This window comes from Delphinapterus leucas, chromosome 2 (assembly GCF_059928025.1).
Source record: "Delphinapterus leucas isolate spDelLeu-1000000601 "Yukka" chromosome 2, BTC_Dleu_Yukka2, whole genome shotgun sequence".
In the NCBI taxonomy this organism is placed as follows: Eukaryota; Metazoa; Chordata; class Mammalia; order Artiodactyla; family Monodontidae; genus Delphinapterus; species Delphinapterus leucas.
The window spans coordinates 177,312,895-177,336,015 of NC_143130.1; the positions used below are offsets into that span (position 1 = coordinate 177,312,895).

Sequence of the window (23,121 nt, forward strand, 5' to 3'; positions counted from 1 at the left end):
CAGTCTCTAGATCCATCCACGTCTCAACAAATGACCCAATTTCATTCCTTTTTATGGCTGAGTAATATTCCATTGTATATATGTACCACAACTTCTTTATCCATTTGTCTGTCGATGGGCATTTAGGTTGCTTCCATGACCTGGCTATTGTAAATAGTGCTGCAATGAACATTGGGGTACATGTGTCTTTTTGAATTATGGTTTTCTCTGGCTATAGGCCCAGTAGTGGGATTGCTGGATCATATAGTAATTCTATTTTTAGTTTTTTAAGGAACCTCCATACTGTTCTACACAGTGGCTGTATCAGTTTACATTCCCACCAACAGTGCAAGAGGGTTCCCTTTTATTCACACCCTCTCCAGCGTTTGTTGTTTGTAGATTTTCTGATGACGCCCATTCTAACTGGTGTGAGGTGATACCTCATTGTAGTTTTGATTTACATTTCTCTAATGATTAGTGATGTTGAGCAGCTTTTCATGTGCTTCTTGGCCATCTGTATGTCTTCTTTGGAGAAATGTCTATTTTGATCTTCAGCCTATTTTTGGATTGGGTTGTTTGTTTCTTTAATATTGAGCTGCATGAGCTGTTTATATATTTTGGAGATTAATCCTTTGTCTGTTGATTCATTTGCAAATATTTTCTCCCATTCTGAGGGTTGTCTTTTCGTCTTGTTTATGGTTTCCTTTGCTGTGCCAAAGCTTATAAGTTTCATTAGGTCCCATTTGTTTATTTTTATTTTTATTTCCATTATTCTAGGAGGTGGATCAAAAAAGATCTTGCTGTGATTTATGTCAAAGAGTGTTCTTCCTATGTTTTTCTCTAAGAGTTTTATAGTGTCCAGTCTTAAATTTAGACCTTGAATCCATTTTGAGTTTATTTTTGTGTATGGTGTTAGGGAGTGTTCTAATTTCATTCTTTTACATGTAGTTGTCCAGTTTTCCCAGCACCACTTATTGAAGAGACTGTCTTTTTTCCATTGTATATACTTGCCCCCTTTGTCATAGATTAGTTGACCATAGGTGCGTGGGTTTATCTCTGGGCTTTCTATCTTGTTCCATTGATCTATGTTTCTGTTTTTGTGCCAGTACCATATTGTCTTGATTAGTGTCATTTTGTAGTATAGTCTGAAGTCAGGGAGTCTGATTCCTCCCGCTCCGTTTTTTTCCCTCTTTTACGTCTCCATACAAATTTTAAGATTTTTTGTTCTAGTTCCATAAGAAATGCCATTGTTAATTTGATAGGGATTGCATTGAATCTGTAGATTGCTGTGGGTGGTATAGTCATTTTCACAATATTGATTCTTCCAATCCAAGAACATGTTATATCTCTCCATCTGTTGATATCATCTTTAATTTCTTTCATCAATGTCTTATAGTTTTCTGCATACAGGTCTTTTGTCTCCCTAGGTAGGTTTATTCCTAGGTATTTTATTCTTTTTGGTGCATTGGTAAATGAGAGTGTTTCCTTAATTTCTCTTTCAGATTTTTCATCATTAGTGTATAGGAATGCAAGAGATTTCTGTGCATTAATTTTGTATCCTGCAACTTTACCAAATTCATTGATTAGCTCTAGTAGTTTTCTGGTGGCAATTTTTGGATTCTCTATGAATAGTATCATGTCATCTGCAAACAGTGAGAGTTTTACTTCTTCTTTTCAATATGTATTCCTTTTATTTCTTTTTCTTCTCTGATTGCCATGGCTAGGACTTCCAAAACTATGTTGAATAATAGTGGTGAGTGGACATCCTTGTCTTGTTCCTGATCTTAGAGAAAAGGCTTTCAATTTTTCGCCATTGAGAATGATGTTTGCTGTGGGTTTGTCATATATGGCCTTTATTATGTTGAGGTAGGTTCCCTCTATGCCCAGTTTCTGGAGACTTTTAATCATAAATGGGTGTTGAATTTTGTCAAAAGCTTTTTCTGCATCTATTGAGATGATCGTATGGTCTTTAATCTTCAATTTGTAATATGGTGTATCACATTGATTGATTTGCATATATTGAAGAATCCTTGCATCCCTGGGATAAATCTCCCTTGTTCATGGTGTATGATCCTTTTAATGTGTTGTTGGATTCTGTTTGCTAGTATTTTGTTGAGGATATTTGCGTCTATATTCATCAGTGATATTGGCCTGTAATTTTCTTCTTTTGTAGTATCTTTGTCTGGTTTTGGTATCAGGGTGATGATGGCCTCATAGAATGAGTTTGAGAGTGTTCCTTCCTCTGCAATTTTTTGGAAGAGTTTGAAAAGGATTGGTGTTAGCTCTTCTCTAAATGTTTGATAGAATTCACCTGTGAAGTCATCTGGTCCTGTACTTTTATTTGTTGGAAGATTTTTAATCACAATTTCAATTTCATTACTTGTGATTGGTCTGTTCATATTTTCTATTTCTTCCTGGTTCAGTCTTTGAAGGTTATACCTTTCTAAGAATTTGTCCATTTCTTCCAGGTTGTCCATTTTTTTGGCATAGAGTTGATTGTAGTAGTCTCTTAGGATGCTTTGTATTTCTGCAGTGTCTGTTGTAACTTTTCCTTTTTCATTTCTAATTTTATTGATTTGAGTCCTCTCCCTCTTATTCTTGATGAGTCTGGCTAATGGTTTATCAATTTTGTTTATCTTCTCAAAGAACCAGCTTTTAGTTTTATTGATCTTTGCTATTGTTTTCTTTGTTTCTATTTCATTTATTTCTGCTCTGAACTTTATGATTTCTTTCCTTCTGCTAAGTTTGGGTTCAGTTTGTTCTTCTTTCTCTAGTTTCTTTAGGTGTAAGGTTAGATTGTTTATTTGAGATTTTTCTTGTTTCTTGAGGTAGGCTTGTATAGCTATAAACTTCCCTCTTAGAACAGCTTTTGCTGCATCCCATAGGTTTTGGATCGTCATGTTTTCATTGTCATTTGTTTCTAGGTATTTTTTGATTTCCTCTTTGATTTCTTCAGTGATCTCTTGGTTATTTAGTAATGTATTGTTTAGCCTCCATGTGTTTGTGTTTTTTAGGTTTTTTCCCTGTAATTCCCTTTAATCTCATAGCGTTGTGATCAGAAAAGATGCTTGATATGATTTCAATTTTTTAAAATTTACTGAGGCTTGATTTGTGACCCAAGATGTGAACTATCCTGGAGAATGTTTCATGCACACTTGAGAAGAAAGTGTTATCTGCTGTTTTTGGATGGAATGTCCTATAAATATCAATTAAATCTATCTGGTCTATTGTGTCATTTAAAGCTTCTGTTTCCTTATTTATTTTCATTTTGAATATCGGTCCATTGGTGTAAGTGAAGTGTACAAGTCTCCCACTATTATTGTGTTACTGTCGATTTCCTCTTTTATAGCTGTTAGCAGTTGCCTTATGTATTGAAGTGCTCCTATGTTGGGTGCATATATATTTATAATTGTTATATCTTCTTCTTGGATTGATCCCTTGATCATTATGTAGTGTCCTTCCTTGTCTCTTGTAACATTCTCTATTTTAAAGTCTATTTTGTCTGATATGAGTATTGCTACTCCAGCTTTCTTTTGATTTCCATTTGCATGGAATATCTTTTTTCATCCCTTCACTTTCAGTCTGTATGTGTCCCTAGGTCTGAAGTGGGTCTCTTGTAGACAGCATATATATGGGTCTTGTTTTTGTATCGATTCAGCCAGTCTATGTCTTTTGGTTGGAGCATTTAATCCATTCATGTTTAAGGTAATTATCGATATGTATGTTCCTGTGACCATTTTCTTAATTGTTGTGGTTTGTTTTAGTAGGTCCTTTTCTTCTCTTGTGTTTCCCACTTAGAGAAGTTCCTTTAGCATTTGTTGTAGAGCTGGTTTGGTGGTGCTGAATTCTCTTAGCTTTTACTTGTCTGTAAAGCTTTTGATTTCTCCATTGAATCTGAATGAGATCCTTGCCAGGTAGAGTAATCTTGGTTGTAGATTCTTCCCTTTCATCACTTTATGTATATCATGCCTCTCCCTTCTGGCTTGTAGAGTTTCTGCTGAGAAATCAGCTGTTAACCTTATGGGAGTTCCCCTGTATGTTTGTCGTTTTTCCCTTGCTGCTTTCAATAATTTTTCTTTGTCTTTAATTTTTGCCAATTTGATTACTATGTGTCTCGGCATGTTTCTCCTTGGGTTTATCCTGTATGGGACTCACTGCGTTTCCTGGACTTGGGTGGCTATTTCCTTTCCCATGTTAGGGAAGTTTTTGACTATAATCTCTTCAACTATTTTCTCTGGTCCTTTCTCTCTCTCTTCTCCTTCTGGCACCCCTATAATGCGAATGTTGTTGTGTTTAATGTTTTCCCGGAGGTCTCTTAGGCTGTCTTCATTTCTTTTCATTCTTTTTTCTTTATTCTGTTCCATAGCAGTGAATTCCACCATTCTGTCTTCCAGGTCACTTATCCGTTCTTCTGCCTCAGTTATTCTGCTATTGATTCCTTCTAGTGTACTTTTCATTTCAGTTATTGTATTGTTCATCTCTGTTTGTTTGTTCTTTAATTCTTCTAGGTCTTTGTTGAACATTTCTTGCAACTTCTTGATCTTTGCCTCCATTCTTTTTCCGAGGTCCTGGATCATCTTCACTATCATTATTCTGAATTCTTTTTCTGGAAGGTTGCCTATCTCCATTCATTTAGTTGCTTTTCTGGGGTTTTATCTTGTTCCTTCATCTGGTACATAGTCCTCTGCCTTTTCATCTTGTCTATCCTCCTGTGAATGTGGATTTTGTTCCACAGGCTGCAGGATTGTAGTTCTTCTTGCTTCTGCTCTCTGCCCTCTCGTGGATGAGGCTATCTAAGTGGCTTCTTTGACTCATTTTTTAATGAAGTTCTTTACTTTCTTTTTTTCCCCTTAATTTTATTTATTTATTTCTGGCTGTGTTGGTCTTTGTTGCTGCGCATGGGCTTTCTCTACTTGCAGCAAGCAGGGGCTACTCTTCGTTGCAGTGCATGGGCTTCTCATTGTGGTGGCTTCTCTTGTTGCAGAGCATGGGCTCTAGGTGTGTGGGTTTCAGTAGTTGTGGCACACAGGCTCAGTAGTTGTGGCCTGTGGGCTCTAGAGCGCAGGCTTAGTAGTTGTGGCACATGGGCTTAGTCGCTCTGTGGCATGTGAGATCTTCCTGGGCCAGGGCTCGAACCCGTATCTCCTGCATTGGCAGGCAGATTCGTAAGCACTGCACCACCAGGGAAGTCCCAAGTTGTTTGTTTTCTTATTGTTGACTTTAAGGATTCTTTGTGTGTTTTGGATAATAGTCATTTATCAGACATGTCTTGCAAATAATTTTTCCCCCAATCTGTGGCTTGTATTTTGTTCTTTTGAAACTTTCTTTGCAGAGCCGAAACTTTTCATTTTAATGAAGTCCAACTTATCAATTGTTTCACATATGTCTTTGGTGTTGTATTTAAAAAGTCATCAGTTAACCCACCTCCTAGCAAAATGGAAATAAAAACAAAAATAAACAAATGGGACCTAATGAAACTTATAAGCTTTTGCACAGCAAAGGAAACCATAAACAAAACCAAAAGACAACCCTCAGAATGGGAGAAAATATTTGCAAATGAAGCAACTGACAAAGGATTAATCTCCAAACTTTACAAGCAGCTCATGCAGCTCAATAACAAAAAAACAAACAACCCAATCCCATAATGGGCAGAAGACCTAAACAGACATTTCTCCAAAGAAGGTATACAGATTGCCAACAAACACATGAAAGAATGCTCAACATCATTAATCATTAGAGCAATGCAAATCAAAACTACAGTGAGATATCATCTCACACCGGTCAGAATGGCCATCATCAAAAAATCTAGAAACAATGAATGCTGGAGAGGATGTGGAGAAAAGGGAACCCTCTTGCACTGTTGGTGAGAATGTAAATTGATACAGCCATTATGGAGAACAGTATGGAGGTTCCTTAAAAAACTAAAAATAGAACTACCATACGACCCAGCAATCCCACTACTGGGCATATACCCTGAGAAAACCATAATTCAAAAAGAGTCATGTACCACAATGTTCATTGCAGCTCTATTTACAATAGCCCTTAGATGGAAACAACCTAAGTGTCCATCATCGGATGAATGGATAAATAAGATGTGGCACATATATACAATGGAATATTGCTCAGCCATCAAAAGAAACAAAATTGAGTTATTTGTAGTGAGGTGGATGGACCTAGAGTCTGTCATACAGAGTAAAGTAAGTCAGAAAGAGAAAAACAAATACCATATGCTAACACATATATATGGAATCTAAGAAAAAAAACAGTCATGAAGAACCTAGGGGTAAGACGGGAATAAAGACACAGACCTACTAGAGCATGGACTTGAGGTTATGGGGAGGGGGAAGGGTAAGCTGGGACAAAGTGAGAGAGAGGCATGGACATATATACACTACCAAATGTAAAATAGATAGCTAGTGGGAAGCAGCCGCATAGCACAGGGAGATCAGCTCGGTGCTTTGTGACCACCTACAGGGGTGGGATAGGGAGAGTGGGAGGGAGGGAGACACAGAGGGAAGAGATATGGGAACATATGTATATGTATAACTGATTCACTTTGTTATAAAGCAGAAACTAACACACCATTGTAAAGCAATTGTACTCCAATAAAGATGTTAAAAAATAAGTCATCACTGAACACAACGTCAGCTAGATTTTCTCTTAGGTTATCTTCTAGGGGTTTTATTGTTTTACATTTTTCATTTAGGTCTGTGATCCATTTTGAGTTAATTTTGGGGAAGAGTGTAAGGTCTCTGTCTAGATTTCTTTCTTTCTTTTTTTAAATGTGGATGTCCTGTTGTTCCAGCACCACAATTGAAAAGTGCTCCTTTGTCAAAAATCAGTTGCCCATATTTATGTGGGCCTTATTTCTGGGCTCTATTCTGTTCCATGGATCAGTTTGTCAATTCTTTTACCAATACCACAGTCTTGATTATTCTAGCTTTATAGTAAGTCTTGAAGTCAGATACTGCCATACCTCCAACTTTGTTTCTCAATATTGCGTTGGCTATTCTGGGTTTTTTTTTTTTTTGCCTATCCATATAAACTTTAGGATCACTGTGTCTATATCCACAAAACAACTTGCTGGGATTTTGATTGGAATTGCCTTGAATCTATAGATCAAGTTGGAAAGAAGTGACATTTAGACAATATTGACTCTTCCTATCAATGAACATGGAATATGTTTCCATTTATTTAGTTCTTCTTTGATTATTTTCATCTGAGTTTTATAGTTTTCCTCATATAGTATTTATACATATTTTTTCAGTTTTATACCTAAGTATTTCATTTTTTGGGTGCCAATGTAAATAATATTATGTTTTTAATTTCAAATTCCCATGTTCATTGCTATTATATAGGAAAGTGATTGACTTTTATTTATTTACCTTGTATCTTGCAGCCTTGCTATATTTGCTTATGAGTTCCAGGAGTTTTTTGGTTAGTTCTTTTGTATTTTCTATATAGATGACCATTTCATCTGTTAATAAAGACAGTTTTATTTCTTTTTTCACTAATAGTATACTTTTTATTTCCTTTTATTCTCTTGTTATGTTAGCTATAACTTCCAGTACAATGTTGAAAAGAAGTGTTGAGAGGGAACATCCTTGCATTGATACTGATATTGGTGGGAAAGCTTCAAATTTTACATCATTAGGTATGATATTATCTATAGGTTTTTTTGTAAATATTCTTTCTCATGTTGAGGAAATTCCTCTGTATTCCTAGTTTACTGAGAGTTTTTTTTTCTCATGAATTGCTGTTGTATTTTATCAGATGCTTTTTCTGCATCTATTGATATGATCATGTGAGTATTCTCCTTTAGCCTTTTGATGTGATAGATTACACTAATTGACTTTTGAATACTGAACAAGCCTTGCATAGTGGGATAAATTCCAGTTGATATTGTATTTCTTTTTATACATTGTTGGATTCAATTTGCTAATATTTTGTTGAGGATTTTTGCACCTATGTTCATGAGAGATATTGTTCTGTAGTTTTTTTGTAATTTTTATTAGGGTAATGCTGGCTTCATAGAATGGGTTATGAAGTGTCTTCTCAGCTTGTATCTTCTTAAAAAGGCTTTAACAATCTACAGATTCAGTACTATCCCTATCAAACTACCACTGGCATTTTTCACAGAACTAGAACAAAAAATTTCACAATTTGTATGGAAACACAAAAGACCCCCAATAGCCAAAGCAATCTTGAGAAAGAAAAACGGGGCTGGAGGAATCAGGCTCCCTGACTTCAGACTATACTACAAAGCTACAGTAATCAAGATAGTATGGGCTTCCCTGGTGGCGCAGTGGTTGAGAGTCCGCCTGCGAATGCAAGGGACACGGGTTCGTGCCCCAGTCCAGGAAGATCCCACATGCCACGGAGCAGCTGGACCCATGAGCCATGGCCGCTGAGCCTGCGCATCCAGAGCCTGTGCTCCGCAATGGGAGAGGCCACAGCAGTGAGAGGCCCACATACCACACACACACAAAAAAAGGTAGTATGGTACTGGCACAGAAACAGAAATATAGATCAATGGTACAGGATAGGAAGCCCAGAGATAAACCCACGCACACATGGTCAACTAATCTATGACAATGGATGCAAGAATATACAGTGGAGAAAAGACAACCTCTTCAATAAGTGGTGCTGGGAAAACTGGACAACTACATGTAAAAGTATGAAATTAGAACACTCCCTAACACCATACACAAAAATAAACTCAAAATGGATTAAAGACCTAAATGTAAGGCCAGACACCATCAAACTCTTAGAGGAAAACATAGGCAGAACACTCTATGACATAAATCACAGCAAGATACTTTTTGACCCACCTCCTAGAGAAATGGAAATAAAAACAAAAATAAACAAATGGGACCTAATGAAACTGAAAAGTTTTTGCACAGCAAATGAAACCATAAACAAGATGAAAAGACAACCCTCAGAATGGGAGAAAATATTTGCAAATGAAGCAACTGACAAAGGATTAATCTCCAAAATTTACAAGCAGCTCATTCAGCTCAATATCAAAAAAACAAACAACCCTATCCAAAACTGGGCAGAAGACCTAAATAGACATTTCTCCAAAGAAGATATACAGATTGCCAACAAACACATGAAAGAATGCTTAACATCATTAATCATTAGAGAAATGCAAATCAAAACTACAACAAGATATCATCTCACACTGGTCAGAATGGCCATCATCAAAAAATCTACAAACAATAAATGCTGGAGAGGGTGTGGAGAAAGGGGAACCCTCTTGCACTGTTGGTGGGAATGTAAATTGATACAGCCACTGTGGAGAACAGTATGGAGGTTCCTTAAAAAACTAAAAATAGAACTACCATATGACCCAGCAATCCCACTACTGGGCATATACCCTGAGAAAACCATAATTCAAAAAGAGTCATGTACCAAAATGTTCACTGTAGCTCTATTTACAATAGCCAGGACATGGAAGCAACCTAAGTGTCCATCAACAGAAGAATGGATAAGGAAGATGTAGCACATATATACAATGGAATATTACTCAGCCATCAAAAGAAACAAAATTGAGTTATTTGTAGTGAGGTGGATGGACCTAGAGTCTGTCATACAGAGTGAAGTAAGTCAGAAAGAGAGAAACAAATACCGTATGCTAACACATATATATGGAATCTAAGAAAAAAAGAAAAAGAACGGTCATGAAGACCCTAGGGGTAAGACGGGAATAAAGACACAGACCTAGTAGATCATGGACTTGAGGTTATGGGGAGGGGGAAGGGTAAGCTGGGACAAAGTGAGAGAGTGGCATGGACATATATACACTACCAAACGTAAAATAGATAGCTAGTGGGAAGCAGCCACATAGCACAGGGAGATCAGCTAGGTGGTTTGTGACCACCTAGAGGGGTGGGATAGGGAGGGTAGGAGGGAGGGAAATGCAAGAGGGAAATGCAAGAGGGAAAAGATATGTATATGTATAACTGATTCACTTTGTTATACAGCAGAAACTAACACAGCATTGTAAAGCAATTATACTCCAATAAAGATGTTAAATAAATAAATACATAAAAAAGGCTTTAAGAGAACTGTTATAATTTTTTCCTTAAATATTTGGTAAAATTCACCAGAGAACCCACCTGGGTGTGGTACTGTCTGTTTTGGAAGGTTATTAATCATGGATCTATTTCTTTAATGGATGTAGGGCTATTTATATTGTCTATTTCTTCTTGTTTGGGTTTTAGCAAATTGTGTCTTTTTAGGAACTAGGCTATTTCATCTAGGTTATCAAATTTGTGGGCATAGATTTCACAGCATTCTGTGACTATTCTTCTGATGTCCCAGGGATCTGTAGTGCTTTCTCCTTAGACTTTCTATAATAGTAATTTGTGTCCTCTCATTTTTATTCTTAGCCTGGCTAGTAGCTTACTGTTTTTATTGATCTTTTAAAATAAATAGCTTTTCGTTTCATTGATTTTTCTCTGTTGATTCTCTGTTTTCAATTTCATTGATTCTGCTTTAATTTTTATTATGTCTTTTTTTCTGCTTACTCTGGATTTAGTTTGTTCTTTTCCTAGTTTTCTAGGGCAGAAACTTAGATTACTGATTTTACATATTTATTTTTTTCTTTAAATAAAAATTGTATATATTTAAGATGTACAACATGATGTTTTGATGTACATATATATAGAGAGAAATAATTACCACAGACAAGCCAATTAACATATTCATCTCACACACTTTTATATTTTGCTTTTTTGTTTTTGTGATAAGAGCATCTGAAACTACTCTCTTAACAAATTTCCAGTATACAATATATTTATTAACTATGGTCACCATGCTGTACGTTAGATTTCTGGAACTTACCTACCTTACATAATAGCAGATTTGTACCTTAGACCAACATCTTTGTATTTCCTCCACCTCCCTGCTTCTGGTAACCACTAGTCTAGTCTCTGATTCTATGAATTCACCTTTTTTAGATTCCATGTGTCAGATCATTCAGCATTTTTCTTTCTGTATCTGGCTTATTTCACTTAGCATAATGTCCTCCATGTTCATCCATGTTGTTGCAAAAGACAGGATGTCCTCCTTTAAGGTTGAAAAATATTACACTGTATATATATACCACAATTTCTTTATCCACTCATCTGCCAGCAAACACTTAGGTCTTCTTTTCTAATGTATGCATTCAATGCTATAAATTGCCCTCCAAGTACTGTTTTTGCTGCATCCATTTTTTTGTTTTTTTGGTGTTTTTGAAACAGGAGACGTTAACATAAATGAACGAGAAGCTCATTGAATGAGAAGCAGTTATGGACATATGTTGATGACAGGTCATATAAAAAACATTAGGATTGAACAGATTGTGTTCTCTAAATTTTATTAACAGCCCAAACATGATCTAGTCAGTTATGTCTGTGACTAACAAGTGGATAGACAGATGTTTGTATCATTCAGGATTTATTCCTAGTGTCTTTGCATTCATAGATATTGATGTATTGTTATAACTGAATGCATAAATAAAATCCTATCTTAATTGTTTAAAATAAGAGAAAGCACAGATCATTGGAAGACCATGTTTTATGAGACAATGATAATTATTAGTTTGGGTTTTTGCTACTGATGTTTATAGAAAGAAAAAATTCCTAGCCTACTCCCATTGTTGATAAGGGGCATATAATTCATTGCATATAATAATATTTCTGTTCTGGATTACTGGCTGGTTTACCATTTTGACTTTCTTCATATAATAAGCATATAATTTAATCATTCCATGAGTAGTTAAGTAAATAAATAAATGAACATATAAAATTGAATCAAGCAGAGTCATCACTGAGAATGTGAATAAGAATTTTTAAAAATGAGATTATGGGTTCTTTCCTTTTCTGTTTTTTTTAAACTGAAGTGTAGTTGATATATAATATATAAATTACAGGGGTACAATATAGTGATTCACAATTTTTAAAGGTTATATACTCCATTTATAGTTATTATAAACTATTGACTATATTCCCCATGTTATACAACACATCCTTGTAGATTATTTTATACCTAATAGTTTGTACCTCATAATTCCTTACCCCTATATTTCCCCTCCCTGTTTTCTCTCTGCACTGATAACCACTAGTTTGTTCTCTGTATCTGCTAGTCTGCTTCTTTTTCGTTATATTCACTAGTTTGTTGTATTTGTTAGATTCAAACTTTCTCTGTTTGACTTCACTTAATATCGATATGATAATCTCTAGGTCCATCCATGTTGCTGCAAATGGCATTATTTCATTCTTTTTTATGGCTGAGTAGTATTCCATTACACACACACACACACACACACACACACACCACATCTTCTTTATCCATTCATCTGTTCATGGACACTTAGGTTTCTTCCATATCTTGGCAATTGTAAATAATGCTGCTGTGAACATTGGGGTGCATGTATCTTTTCAAATTAGTGGGTTTTTTTCTGAATATATACCCAGGAGTGGAATTGCTGGATTATATGATAGTTCTATTTTTAGGTTTCTGAGAAACCTCCATACTGTTTTCCATGTTTTGCATTCCTACCAACAGTATATGAGGGTTTCCTTTTCTCCACATCCTAGCCAACATTTGTTATTTGTGTTATGTTTCATGATGGCCATTCTGACAGGTGTGAGGTGATATCTCACTGTGATTTTGATTTGCATTTCCCTGATGATTAGCGATGTTGAGTATCTTCTCATGTGCCTGTTGGCCGCCTGCTTTTCCTCTTTGGAAGAATGCTTATTCAGTTCTTCTGCTCATTTTTAATTTTTTTTTTTATGTTGAGTTGTATGAGCTGTTTGTATATGTTAGATATTAACCCCTTATTGCATTTAAAGGTACCCAAATAAAGATTTAAATGTACCTAATTCTGCAAAAGTAGCATCCATTAAAATTATCTTTTATTCTGTTAAAACTGTTAAACTATAAAGATATATATATATATATATATATATATTTTTTTTTTTTTTTTTTTTTGCGGTACACGGGCCTCTCACTGTTGTGGCCTCTCCCGTTGTGGAGCACAGGCTCCGGATGCGCAGGCCCAGCGTCCATGGCTCACGGGCCCAGCCGCTCCGCGGCATGTGGGATCTTTCCGGACCGGGGCACGAACCCATGTCCCCTACATCGGCAGGCGGACTCTCAACAACTGCACCACCAGGGGAGCCCCCTATAAAGATATTTTTGATAAATATCTTTCTTATTCTTATGTGTGAATTCAACAGTGGCTATAACTAAAAGTATCTAAAAGTAAAAGTCGAATACTGGATTAATTAAAAAGGACCAAAGTTTATAACTACTTAGCTCCAAGTAACTAAAATACGCTTAAATTCTAGTTTAATTCTCCTTCTTCCTCCACAGAATGACCACAGGACAGCACACTTATTCATTTTCTAAGAAGCAAAATCTTGGCAGTTAGCTCTGTGAGTTAAGAACCTAGAGAAAAATTAGTAAGAATTGAAGTTCCTATCCTTGGGTAGGATGCTTTGTTCACAAATATTTAGTGGTATTTCAAAAGAATCAATGTGTATAAAGGAAATAAAAATCCCAAATATGGACCAATGATGGAAATATGTTATGAATCAAAAATTATGTTTAGTCTAATTCAGCAGTCTAATTCAGTAGTCGTTTCATTCATTTTTAGAACTACTTAATATTACATTTTATGTTCCTCCACAAATGACTTAAACACTTCCATATTGGTATAGCACTGGCTGGTAACTGTGTGGCAACCCACAAGCCCATGGAAGACTCTGTGTTTGAGAAGTGATTAAAGATGGTGCTTTCATCACTTTTCATTGAACCATCATTAAAACATGGGCAAACTAGATAAAAGTAACACCCGGATGGACCAATGGTGAATGTGGATTTGGTATGAAGCATGGATGTTGATTGATCACACATGTTCTCTGAGGTCCATTATAAAAGGAGATTTTGTTCCTGGAATTTTATGATTGTATTGTTATTCATGGATCAATTAATAAGTAAATACAGAAAGAACAACGTGTCTGGATCGATGATGAGTTCCATGGGGTATCTGAAACAGGAGTTTTGATTAAACCCATATGCAATTCTGAGGTCCGTTGCAAAGAGGCACATGGTTAAATTATTGCCTCTGTGGGAAATGAGCACATGGTACCTTGTGTTTGTACTTTTGTGGTTCTTGGGGATGGATTGTATTTTTATTATAAAGTTGAGCCATAAATAAGTGAAATGTATCAATGAATTTAAAAATATAATAAGTCATGTACCTATTATTAAGGAATGTAACGAAACATGGATTGTTATTAAAATCCAGCTGAGACTCTGACTCTTTACTATACATTAATAGTAGAGACTGTTACTGCTCTGGAAAGTGGTATATGTATGGTCATTTGTATATAACAGTTTTTGTTCTGTGGTGGTGGTGGGTTGCTGACTGGTTGTGGTATTAAGGAAATGCAAATGCATCTACTTGTATAAATACTTGTTTAAATAACCACATAATTGAGAGCCAGAGACCACTGATGAGAATGTTTTGTAAGACAACACTTCTAATTAATCCAATCCTTGTTTTCATTGAGTTTTGTTAAAACAATAAAAAAAGAAGCAAGTCTGTTATTCTCAATGGCAATGACCATAGATAGACATAAATTTTGTTCAGTGTTCTTGTCTAGTGGATAAGATCACAGATACTGATACGTTTGTATAAGAGAAAGAAGGTATAATTTTATATCTTAATCTATTTTTTAGGAAGTCAGCAAACCACAGACCAATTCAGAACACATGTTTTGATATCAGGATACTGACTCATCTTGTTTTCTGAGTCAGATATTCTAGGAAAAATTCTAAGCTCTTCTCTTCTTTGAAAGGTACACCTGAACTTTTCCAAGTTCCAGTAATTTGATTCTGGGTTAGTGTCTAACCATTTTGAGTCTTCTTTAGAAAACTAAAGACATGATAATATTATTCCCTGAAAAATAAAATAAATCAGTAGGTGAATGAATCCATAAGTCCATATAGTGGAGGATCGGTGAGATTGTACCATGAAACATATTAAATATGTCCAATTCTGCAGAAGTCCAATAAGATGATCTTGGCTCTTCCTATGTAAGTAGCAAGTAAAGTCAGATATCTGTAATTGTAGTTTTAATTTTGTGTTGAACAATGAATTCGGTGGTATTCATATAATTTAATAGTAAAATTTAAGTAAGTAAATAAAAGAGTCCCATTCTCAGGAAAATGATGAGAATGTGTTATAGCAATTTGAAAAAAGCTAACTCTATAGTTTTTGATAATAGGCTCTTATTTTTCTTTATAGAATGAACACCACACATCTGATTTAATCATTCTCTAAAGGTGAAGACCCTTCCTTCTGAGACTAAGGAGCTTAAAGACCGAAATAAGGAAACATCAATGTTGGTGTTCCAAGCTCCAATGGGGGTTATTAATGGGATCCCACTAAATTATTTCAATAAAATAAATAGTTAAATAGTACATGAAATTAAGGAGTGCCAATTACCAGCCCATGACTGGAATGTGTCATAAACTAACATTTATGATTAATTTGACTCGGCCCAACTAAGGACCGTTACTAAAGTGATGGAGGGCATTTCACATATTTTCAGAGCAGTTTAACTTCCTACTTAATATTCTTGCCGCACTTGCTGAATCCATTTCTTCATTGATTAAGATCTCAGTTGTTGACTCTTTGAGGCTGGAGTACTTTGGAAGATGGCAGATGTCATTTTTGTCAGTTGTGGGCTAAGATGATAGGTCTGTGGTTGTTGATTACATTAGCTTTAATGTAAGGACGAATCAAGTGAAAGAGTAGCAGGTGGGCACTAATCTTAAGTAAGGGATTGATATGAAGCAAGCATGTTGATTAACCCCTACATGTAAAACAGAGCCTCACAGTGAACAGTGACTGAGTCTATTCACTCTACACGAACAGGGGCAACGAACAGAACTTGGTTGTATTTAAGGCTTTTGTTCTTAGTTTTGCGTCACCGAAGGTAATTGATTGTCTAATTATTCGTGAATTCATGAACGAGTGAATCAGTTCAAGAAGGCATAAGTGGATGAAGAAATAGAAGGACATGCCTGGGTCGATGATGGGTGTTGGTGGAGGTATCTGAGTCAATAACTTTGATTAAGCGCTCTGTGTAACTTTGAGGTCCACTATAGAAAGAGACCCAGTAAATATTCTCTGTAGACATTAACTAGTAGTAGAAGTTAGGAAAAGGCAATAAACTTGTTCCTGGGCTTTTGTGGTTCATGGATATGGATTGTATTATTGCAAGTGAATCAGTGCATGAATAAAGAAAGAAATGTGCATCTGAAAAACGAAGAGATCTGCTCATGGAGCAATCAGTAGAGTGCAATAAATTAAGGATTAATATCGATACAGTTCTGAAGTAGAATGAACAGGTTTAGTCTGCAGTCCTCTTTCACACGGAGCATACGAGTATCTGGTCAGGAGGCAATGTTTTGAGTTTTGGTAGTTTGCTATTTTTTAATTAGGAAAAGGAAAAGCGTTTGCATCAGTCAAAAATCTATTAAATAACCACGTACTTAACAGATGTTTCTATTCGTGGATATCTGTAATCATTACAGATCTTAATCTTGGGCTAAGTGGTGGAGTTAATAATGTTTATTATATTATTCATAACTAAGAATTCAATACTGGATTAGTAAAAAAATTACGTTTTTGAGCCAAAGTTTATTGTTATCTAGTTCTGCCTGGCTAACAATAATTAAAAAATTGAAATCTAGTCTGAATCTGCTTTTTTCCTCCCCAGAGTGAACACAGGACAGCTGATTTAATCATTTAATAAAGAATTGTTATCGCAAGCAAGGAGCATAAAGTCTAATATAAGTAAGTCCCTTGGTTCACATTCTTTGTTTGAATAGTTTATTCATGAGTGTTAGCTGAAGAATTCCAAAGTAATAATTATGTACTACATACATGAAATATATAAAACACTTCAAGTATGGACCAATGATGGGAATGTGTTACAAACCCCAAATTATGTTTAATCTAAATCAGCACAACTGAGGTCATTTTAAAAGCAGACAGAAGTTATTTAATTTATTCTCCTAGCTATTTAATATTATTTTCTATTTTCTACCATGGTTGATTTCACCATTTGCATATGGGTAGAGGGGCTGATAACTCTTTGTGGGCAGCCCAGAGGTGATTCAGATGGTGGTTTCATTATTTTTCATGGAACCATCTTTGACATACAGATGAATTAAATAAAAGAGGGCCACGCAGGAAGCAATGCTGAATGTGGGTTTGATACAAAGCCGGGATGTTGATCCATCCACATGTGCAGGTTTGAGTTCCATTACAGAAGAAATGTCGTTTATTAGCTCTATAGGGTGAGAGCCTAAAATTCAAGGATCTTGTTTTTGGAATTTTGTGATTGTATTATTTGTGCATCAGAAAATTAATAAATGAAAAAAATTTTCTAGCAAGTACCAGTGATGAATCTCATGGGGTTTGTGAAACAAGAATTTTGATTAAGCCCATCTGCAACTCTGAGGTCCGTAACGAAGAGACATCTCATTATTCTCTTTGTGGGAAATGAGCGCACAACACCTTATTCTCAGGCTTTTTGGTTTGGGGTATGAATAGCATTATTAGAATAAATTTAGCCTATGAATAAAGAAATATATCAGTGAATGAGGAATAAGAGAGATATATGTGTACTACTTTTTAAGGCATGCAATGAAACTTTGATAATTACGAAAACAATTTTGAGATTTTTAGTCCCAGTAAATTAATAGTCAAGGCTCTTATCATTTTTGTAAGGAGCATATGATCATTTGCACACAAAACTCAATGTTTTTGTTTTGTGTGGAGGCGAGTTGCCAATCAATCATTTTATTAGGAAAGAGAAATACATTTACATAAATAGTTGATTGAATAAACTGTGTAATTGGGAGGGAAAGCATTGAATGATGATGAGACTTTTATTCAGCCACATTTGTGATTAATTCAATCTTTTTATGCAATTTTATGTTGCATACAAACAAACTTAAATTAAAGGAACCAGTTTGCTATTCTTTTGGGTAATGACATTAGGACAAATGTAAATATTATTCAAGGTACTTATCCAGTGTGGGTGGGTCACAGATATTGAAGTTTAATTATAAGTGAACAAATGTATACATTTGTATCTCAGTCAATTTTTCAAAAAAGTCAGTCAATATTACCTCAATGGAAAGCATGCAATTGGATGTAAAGATTGCGATTCATCATGTTTTACACAACTGATGTCCACAGGAAGATAGAGTCATAGGCCTTTCCAATGGTGTACATAGACATTTGTAAATAATAGTGTTTCAGTTCTGTTTTGATGATTGTTTAAGCTTTTTGGAATTCTTTTAGAAAAATAAAGGGATGGTCTTATTATTCCATGAGTAATTAAATAAAGGAATTAGTGAGTGAATTAATAAATATATTAAGCAGGGTAAAGCTTGGACCATTGGTGAGATTGTGCCATGAGTTGAATCTCCCATGTATCCAATGCCACACAAATAAAGTTCAATAAAAAAGATGATCTTGGCTCTTCGTGGGTAGTAAGTAGAGAGACATATTCTTAATAATTATAGTTATTTTTCTTCTGTTTACTGCTAGATCCAGTGGTGTTCATTGTATTATTTAAAATTAAAAATTGCACAAGTTAATAAATATAAAGTAGAGCTCTCTCTTTCCAAATGTTGAGAATAGAATGCAAACCAAGGATTATTGTTACCTGATTATTGATGTTTAAAAATGGGTAATTGTAGATTGATTCTTTTTAAAATTTGCTTTTTACTGCTCAGAATGAACAACTCTACCATATTTGATTATTAGCCCATGGCAAAGATCTTGAGCTTTACCTCTTTGGATAAAGAGAGAAGAGATCTATGTAAGTAATAAAGTTCATGTTCTACTTGGGGGCCTTGGTCATGGGTATCCACTGAGATGTTTTGAAGGAATAAATGGCTACATACACAAACAATTCAAGGTGGATGACCAATGATTAAAGTGTGTTAGGAATTCAGAATTATGATTACTCCATTTCAGTATTTCAGCATGACTGAATTTATTAGGACAATAAGATGAAAGGCATTTCACTCATTTTCAGAAAATTTTAATATTCCATTTAATTTTTTTACCACAGTGGATATAAACTTCTCCATTGGTATTGTTATAGACCATGAACCCACTGAGGAGGAGAATATACAAAAATGGAAAATTTTGCATTTTTCTTAGTTGTGGTATAAAATGGAAGTTCATTGTTCATCTTTAAAATATGGATGTTAAGTGAAAGAGGTCCAAGCATGGACGAATGGCTAATATGGAACTGATATGATGCAAGGAAATGGATTCGCTCCTATTTTCAATGCTGGGCTGCATTGCACAAAGAGAGCTACTTCTCTAGCTCTGTAGGAAGTGAATGTTCACAGACATATTCATATCTTCAAGGATCTTGGTTTTATTTTCCTAATTAATGGACATTGACTGTATTATTATTAATGAATCAATGAATAAGTCAAGAACAATATATCAAACAAAGGCACAGAATACCAAGTCTGGATCAATGATGAGTATGCGTGGGGCATCTGAATAACATTTTGATTAAACCCAGTCTGTAACTCTGAGGTCCGTTGCATCTTTGGAAAATGTGCTTACGAAGTCAGAAATATTCAAGGATTGTGTTCTTGACCTTTTGTTGTTTATGAATATGGATTGTATTATTGTAAGTAAATAAATGTATGAATAAATAAAGTATAAATAAAGAGGAGGGCTACATCTTGTTCAATTATGAAAGGAGCTTATGAACCAAAAATGATTGTTAATACATTTCTGAAAATTTGAGTTCAATAAAATAGACCAAGGCTACTCCTCCTTTGGGAGCATAGATATATGTGAACATCAGTGTCGTTCTTGGTTGGTGGTGAGTTTCTGGTTGTATGTCTTACTTTAAGAATATTTACATAACTGTACAATAATAAATATATTCAATAGTAATATAACAAATCATGATAAACATATTAATATAACATATTTAATAAGTAGTAGTTTAATATAATCAATAATGAAAAAATAAAATACAAATGATTAAATAGTTATTGAAACATACAAAAGGTCTAAGCATGAGAATATACTCATTATGAATCCTCTTGTGTTCATTGATTTTTATTTTTATAAAAGTAAATGCATGTTGTTTTTGTGAGTAATCATCAAATGGATAGATTTAGTGTCTCTCAGCACCTTTGTCAAGTGTTCTTAGGCTTCACCAATATTGGTGCTATTATTATAAGTGAGTAAAAGCATAATTTCATATCTCAATCTATTATTTAAAAGAGTACAAACTGTGGGCCCGTTAGGAGCATATGTAATATGTGAAGGAGCATGATTAATCCTGTTTTATTGCCTAGAAATCCACTTAAATAAAAAAGATCTGAGCCCCTCCATCTTTAAGGAAGGATCACATAGACCCCACTCTCTAAACACATCTTGCTGTTAACATTTAAGTTCAAACAGCCAAAAATAAAAATTTAGTTCCTTAGTAACACTAGGCACATTTCAAGCTATAAGTGGCCAGTGGCTACCATTTTGGTCATTGCTGATAGAGAAAGTTGCATGTAATAGTATTTAGTTTTGAATAGCAGATGGCTCTATCAGTTCGTATTTCCTTTCAAAAAAAAAAAGTCTAGATAATTAAATTATGCTTGGAATTATTAAATAAATGAGTGAATAAATGAATCAATAAGTACATAGTTAAAGTATATGGCACCAAGGGGTCAGATTGTGTTTTGAAATAAGAATTTAAATTTATCACATTTTGCAAAAGTTTTCCCCATTAAAAAAATTATGTGGCCTTTTTGCGATTATGTAGGGGTATAGACAAATATTAATAATAGCTATAGTCCTTTTATTGGGCGATAGATTAAAACACCTTCATAAAAACATTTAAGAAGTCTTCATTATTTTATTTCACACTAAAAATTAAGTCAATAGATGAAAAGGATACCACTGTTGGATGGATTGATGAAAATGTGACACAAACCAATGTTTCTGGTTAATCTAGTAATGCAGAACTAACTTCTATTTTAAAAATCTAAGTTTACACTTTTCATTCTTTTAAAAATCTGCCTTTTCCTTCTGAATGAACACTCCACGTTGGATTCAGTCGTTGTCCAATGATGAAGGTCTTAGCTGTTACTTCTGTAGGTAAGGAGCAATGTAAGTGACAATCAAAGTTTCTGTGTTTTGCTTGTATGGTTTGTTCATGTGTGGTCACTGAGGTAGTTCAAGAGAGCAAAAGGCTGTATACATAAAAACCAAATCCAAGAACACCAAGTATGGACCAATAGTGAAGAATGTGTTATGGGCCTAGGAGTAGAAGGAACACATTTCAGCACCTCTGAGATTCATTTTAAAAAGAAATGAAAGGCATTTAATTAATTTTCAGAACGATTTGCTATTTCGTATTATTTCTGCACTGCAGTTGGTTTAAGCATTTCCATATTGTTAGAGATCCAGCCTATTAATTGTTTAGAGGAAGCTCTTAGAAGGTGGGACTTACTGTGTGTGTTCTAGATGTAGGGTACCATTGTGGTTTTTGGAAGTTCACTACAGCATGTTTAAAATTGGGTGAATTAAATGAACATGGCCCAATCATGGGTCATTTTTTGTGATGGTACTGAGATGAAGCAAGGCTACCCTTAGATCTAGTCTGAAAGCTCTGCCAGAAATCAGTCTAGAGACAATTATCATAGTTATATCAAGGATCCTGTTCTTGGGAGTCTGTGACTCATGGGAAAATGAAGGTATAAATAACAAAGAAAAAGAGTGCCGAGCCTGGACCAATGATGAGATTGGAGGGTGTCTGAATCAAAACTTTTGATTAAAGCCATCTGTAACTCTGAGGTCCATCATTTAAAAGTGGCCTTCTCTTTTTTTTTCCTTTATGGAAATGAGTGTAGAGCAGAAGTTCAGAATATTCAGGTGTCTTGATGACAGGTGTCCACACCTTCTGGGTATAGATTGATTTTCATAAGTAAATCAATGCGTGAATAAATGAAGAAATGTAAAGATGGGTAAATGTAAAAGAAGCTGGGCCTGGACCAGTTATGAGAGTATGTAATGAAACATGGATTATTGTTATATGTTTCTGTAGCACTAAATTCCAGTGAAATATATACATAAAGGCTGTTTGCCTTCTTTTGGAAGGAATATGTATACAGATGTATGTAAGATTCAGAATTATTGTTTGATGTAGGTGGTTGTTTGCTGGTTGGTTGTTTTTACTTAAAGAAGGGAAAAATTACATAAATAAATGCTTATTAAATAATTATTTAATTGAAAAAAGAATGAGCAAAGCTCATCTTCAGAATGTGCCTTATGAGAAGAGTTATTATTAATCCAACTCTGTTCACTGAGTTTTATTAAAAATAATAAAAGCATCTAGTTTTTAAACCTCTGTGTAGTGAAATAGACATATGGAGACAATAAATATTATTCAAGTTTCCTATCTAATGTTAGTTAATTCCTAGATATTGATGTATTCTTACATGTAAGTAGATGAAGTCCTAATCACAGTCAATAGTCTAAAAGGAGGCAAACATGGCTCAGTAAGAAGCAAGAATAACGACTAATCTTTATGTATACTACTAATCCTCTCTTCCTAGTTTAGGTATGAACATATAGACATGTACATGAAGATCATTTCTACTCTGGGTTGTTCATGGGTTTATCACTTCGTGTGTGCGTGTGTTTGTATATTTGAATATATGATCAAGTATTCCATGAATAATTCCATAAATGAATAAATAAAACAATGAACAATTGAATTAATATATGAGTAGGGTCAAGCATAGACCTTGGTGAGACTATGCCATAAATCACAGATTTTAAATTCAACCATTTCTACACAAATTGAGACCATTAAAAAAAGATTATCTAGGCTCTTACCTATGTGGGTAGGGGTCTATAGACAGATATGAGCAATAGTCATAGTTCTTATTTCTGAGTGATGAATTCAACAGTGTTCATTATATTATTTATAAGTAATAGTTAAATCAAGTAATAAAAAGGAGTGCTGTTCTCAGGTCAGTGATGAAAATGACACTTGAATCAACTTAATGATTAACCTA

General features: G+C 34.7%; 4 non-coding genes and 1 pseudogene across 4 annotated transcripts; all 5 read left to right on the forward strand.

Annotated features, from left to right (window-relative positions):
- Positions 1 to 13,995: 13,995 nt before the first annotated feature.
- Positions 13,996 to 14,070, forward strand: LOC115802933 (small nucleolar RNA SNORD113/SNORD114 family). The gene has a single exon (XR_004023522.1). It is a non-coding gene; the product is annotated as a small nucleolar RNA SNORD113/SNORD114 family (small nucleolar RNA).
- A 1,999-nt stretch (positions 14,071 to 16,069) lies between these two features.
- LOC115802934 (small nucleolar RNA SNORD113/SNORD114 family) lies at positions 16,070 to 16,147 on the forward strand (annotated as a pseudogene).
- Positions 16,148 to 17,444: 1,297 nt separating this feature from the next.
- On the forward strand, positions 17,445 to 17,519 carry LOC115802940 (small nucleolar RNA SNORD113/SNORD114 family). Its single transcript, XR_004023528.1, has one exon. It is a non-coding gene; the product is annotated as a small nucleolar RNA SNORD113/SNORD114 family (small nucleolar RNA).
- Positions 17,520 to 19,552: 2,033 nt separating this feature from the next.
- Positions 19,553 to 19,627, forward strand: LOC115802922 (small nucleolar RNA SNORD113/SNORD114 family). Its single transcript, XR_004023511.1, has one exon. It is a non-coding gene; the product is annotated as a small nucleolar RNA SNORD113/SNORD114 family (small nucleolar RNA).
- Positions 19,628 to 21,827: 2,200 nt separating this feature from the next.
- Positions 21,828 to 21,901, forward strand: LOC115802997 (small nucleolar RNA SNORD113/SNORD114 family). The gene has a single exon (XR_004023580.1). It is a non-coding gene; the product is annotated as a small nucleolar RNA SNORD113/SNORD114 family (small nucleolar RNA).
- Positions 21,902 to 23,121: the final 1,220 nt, after the last annotated feature.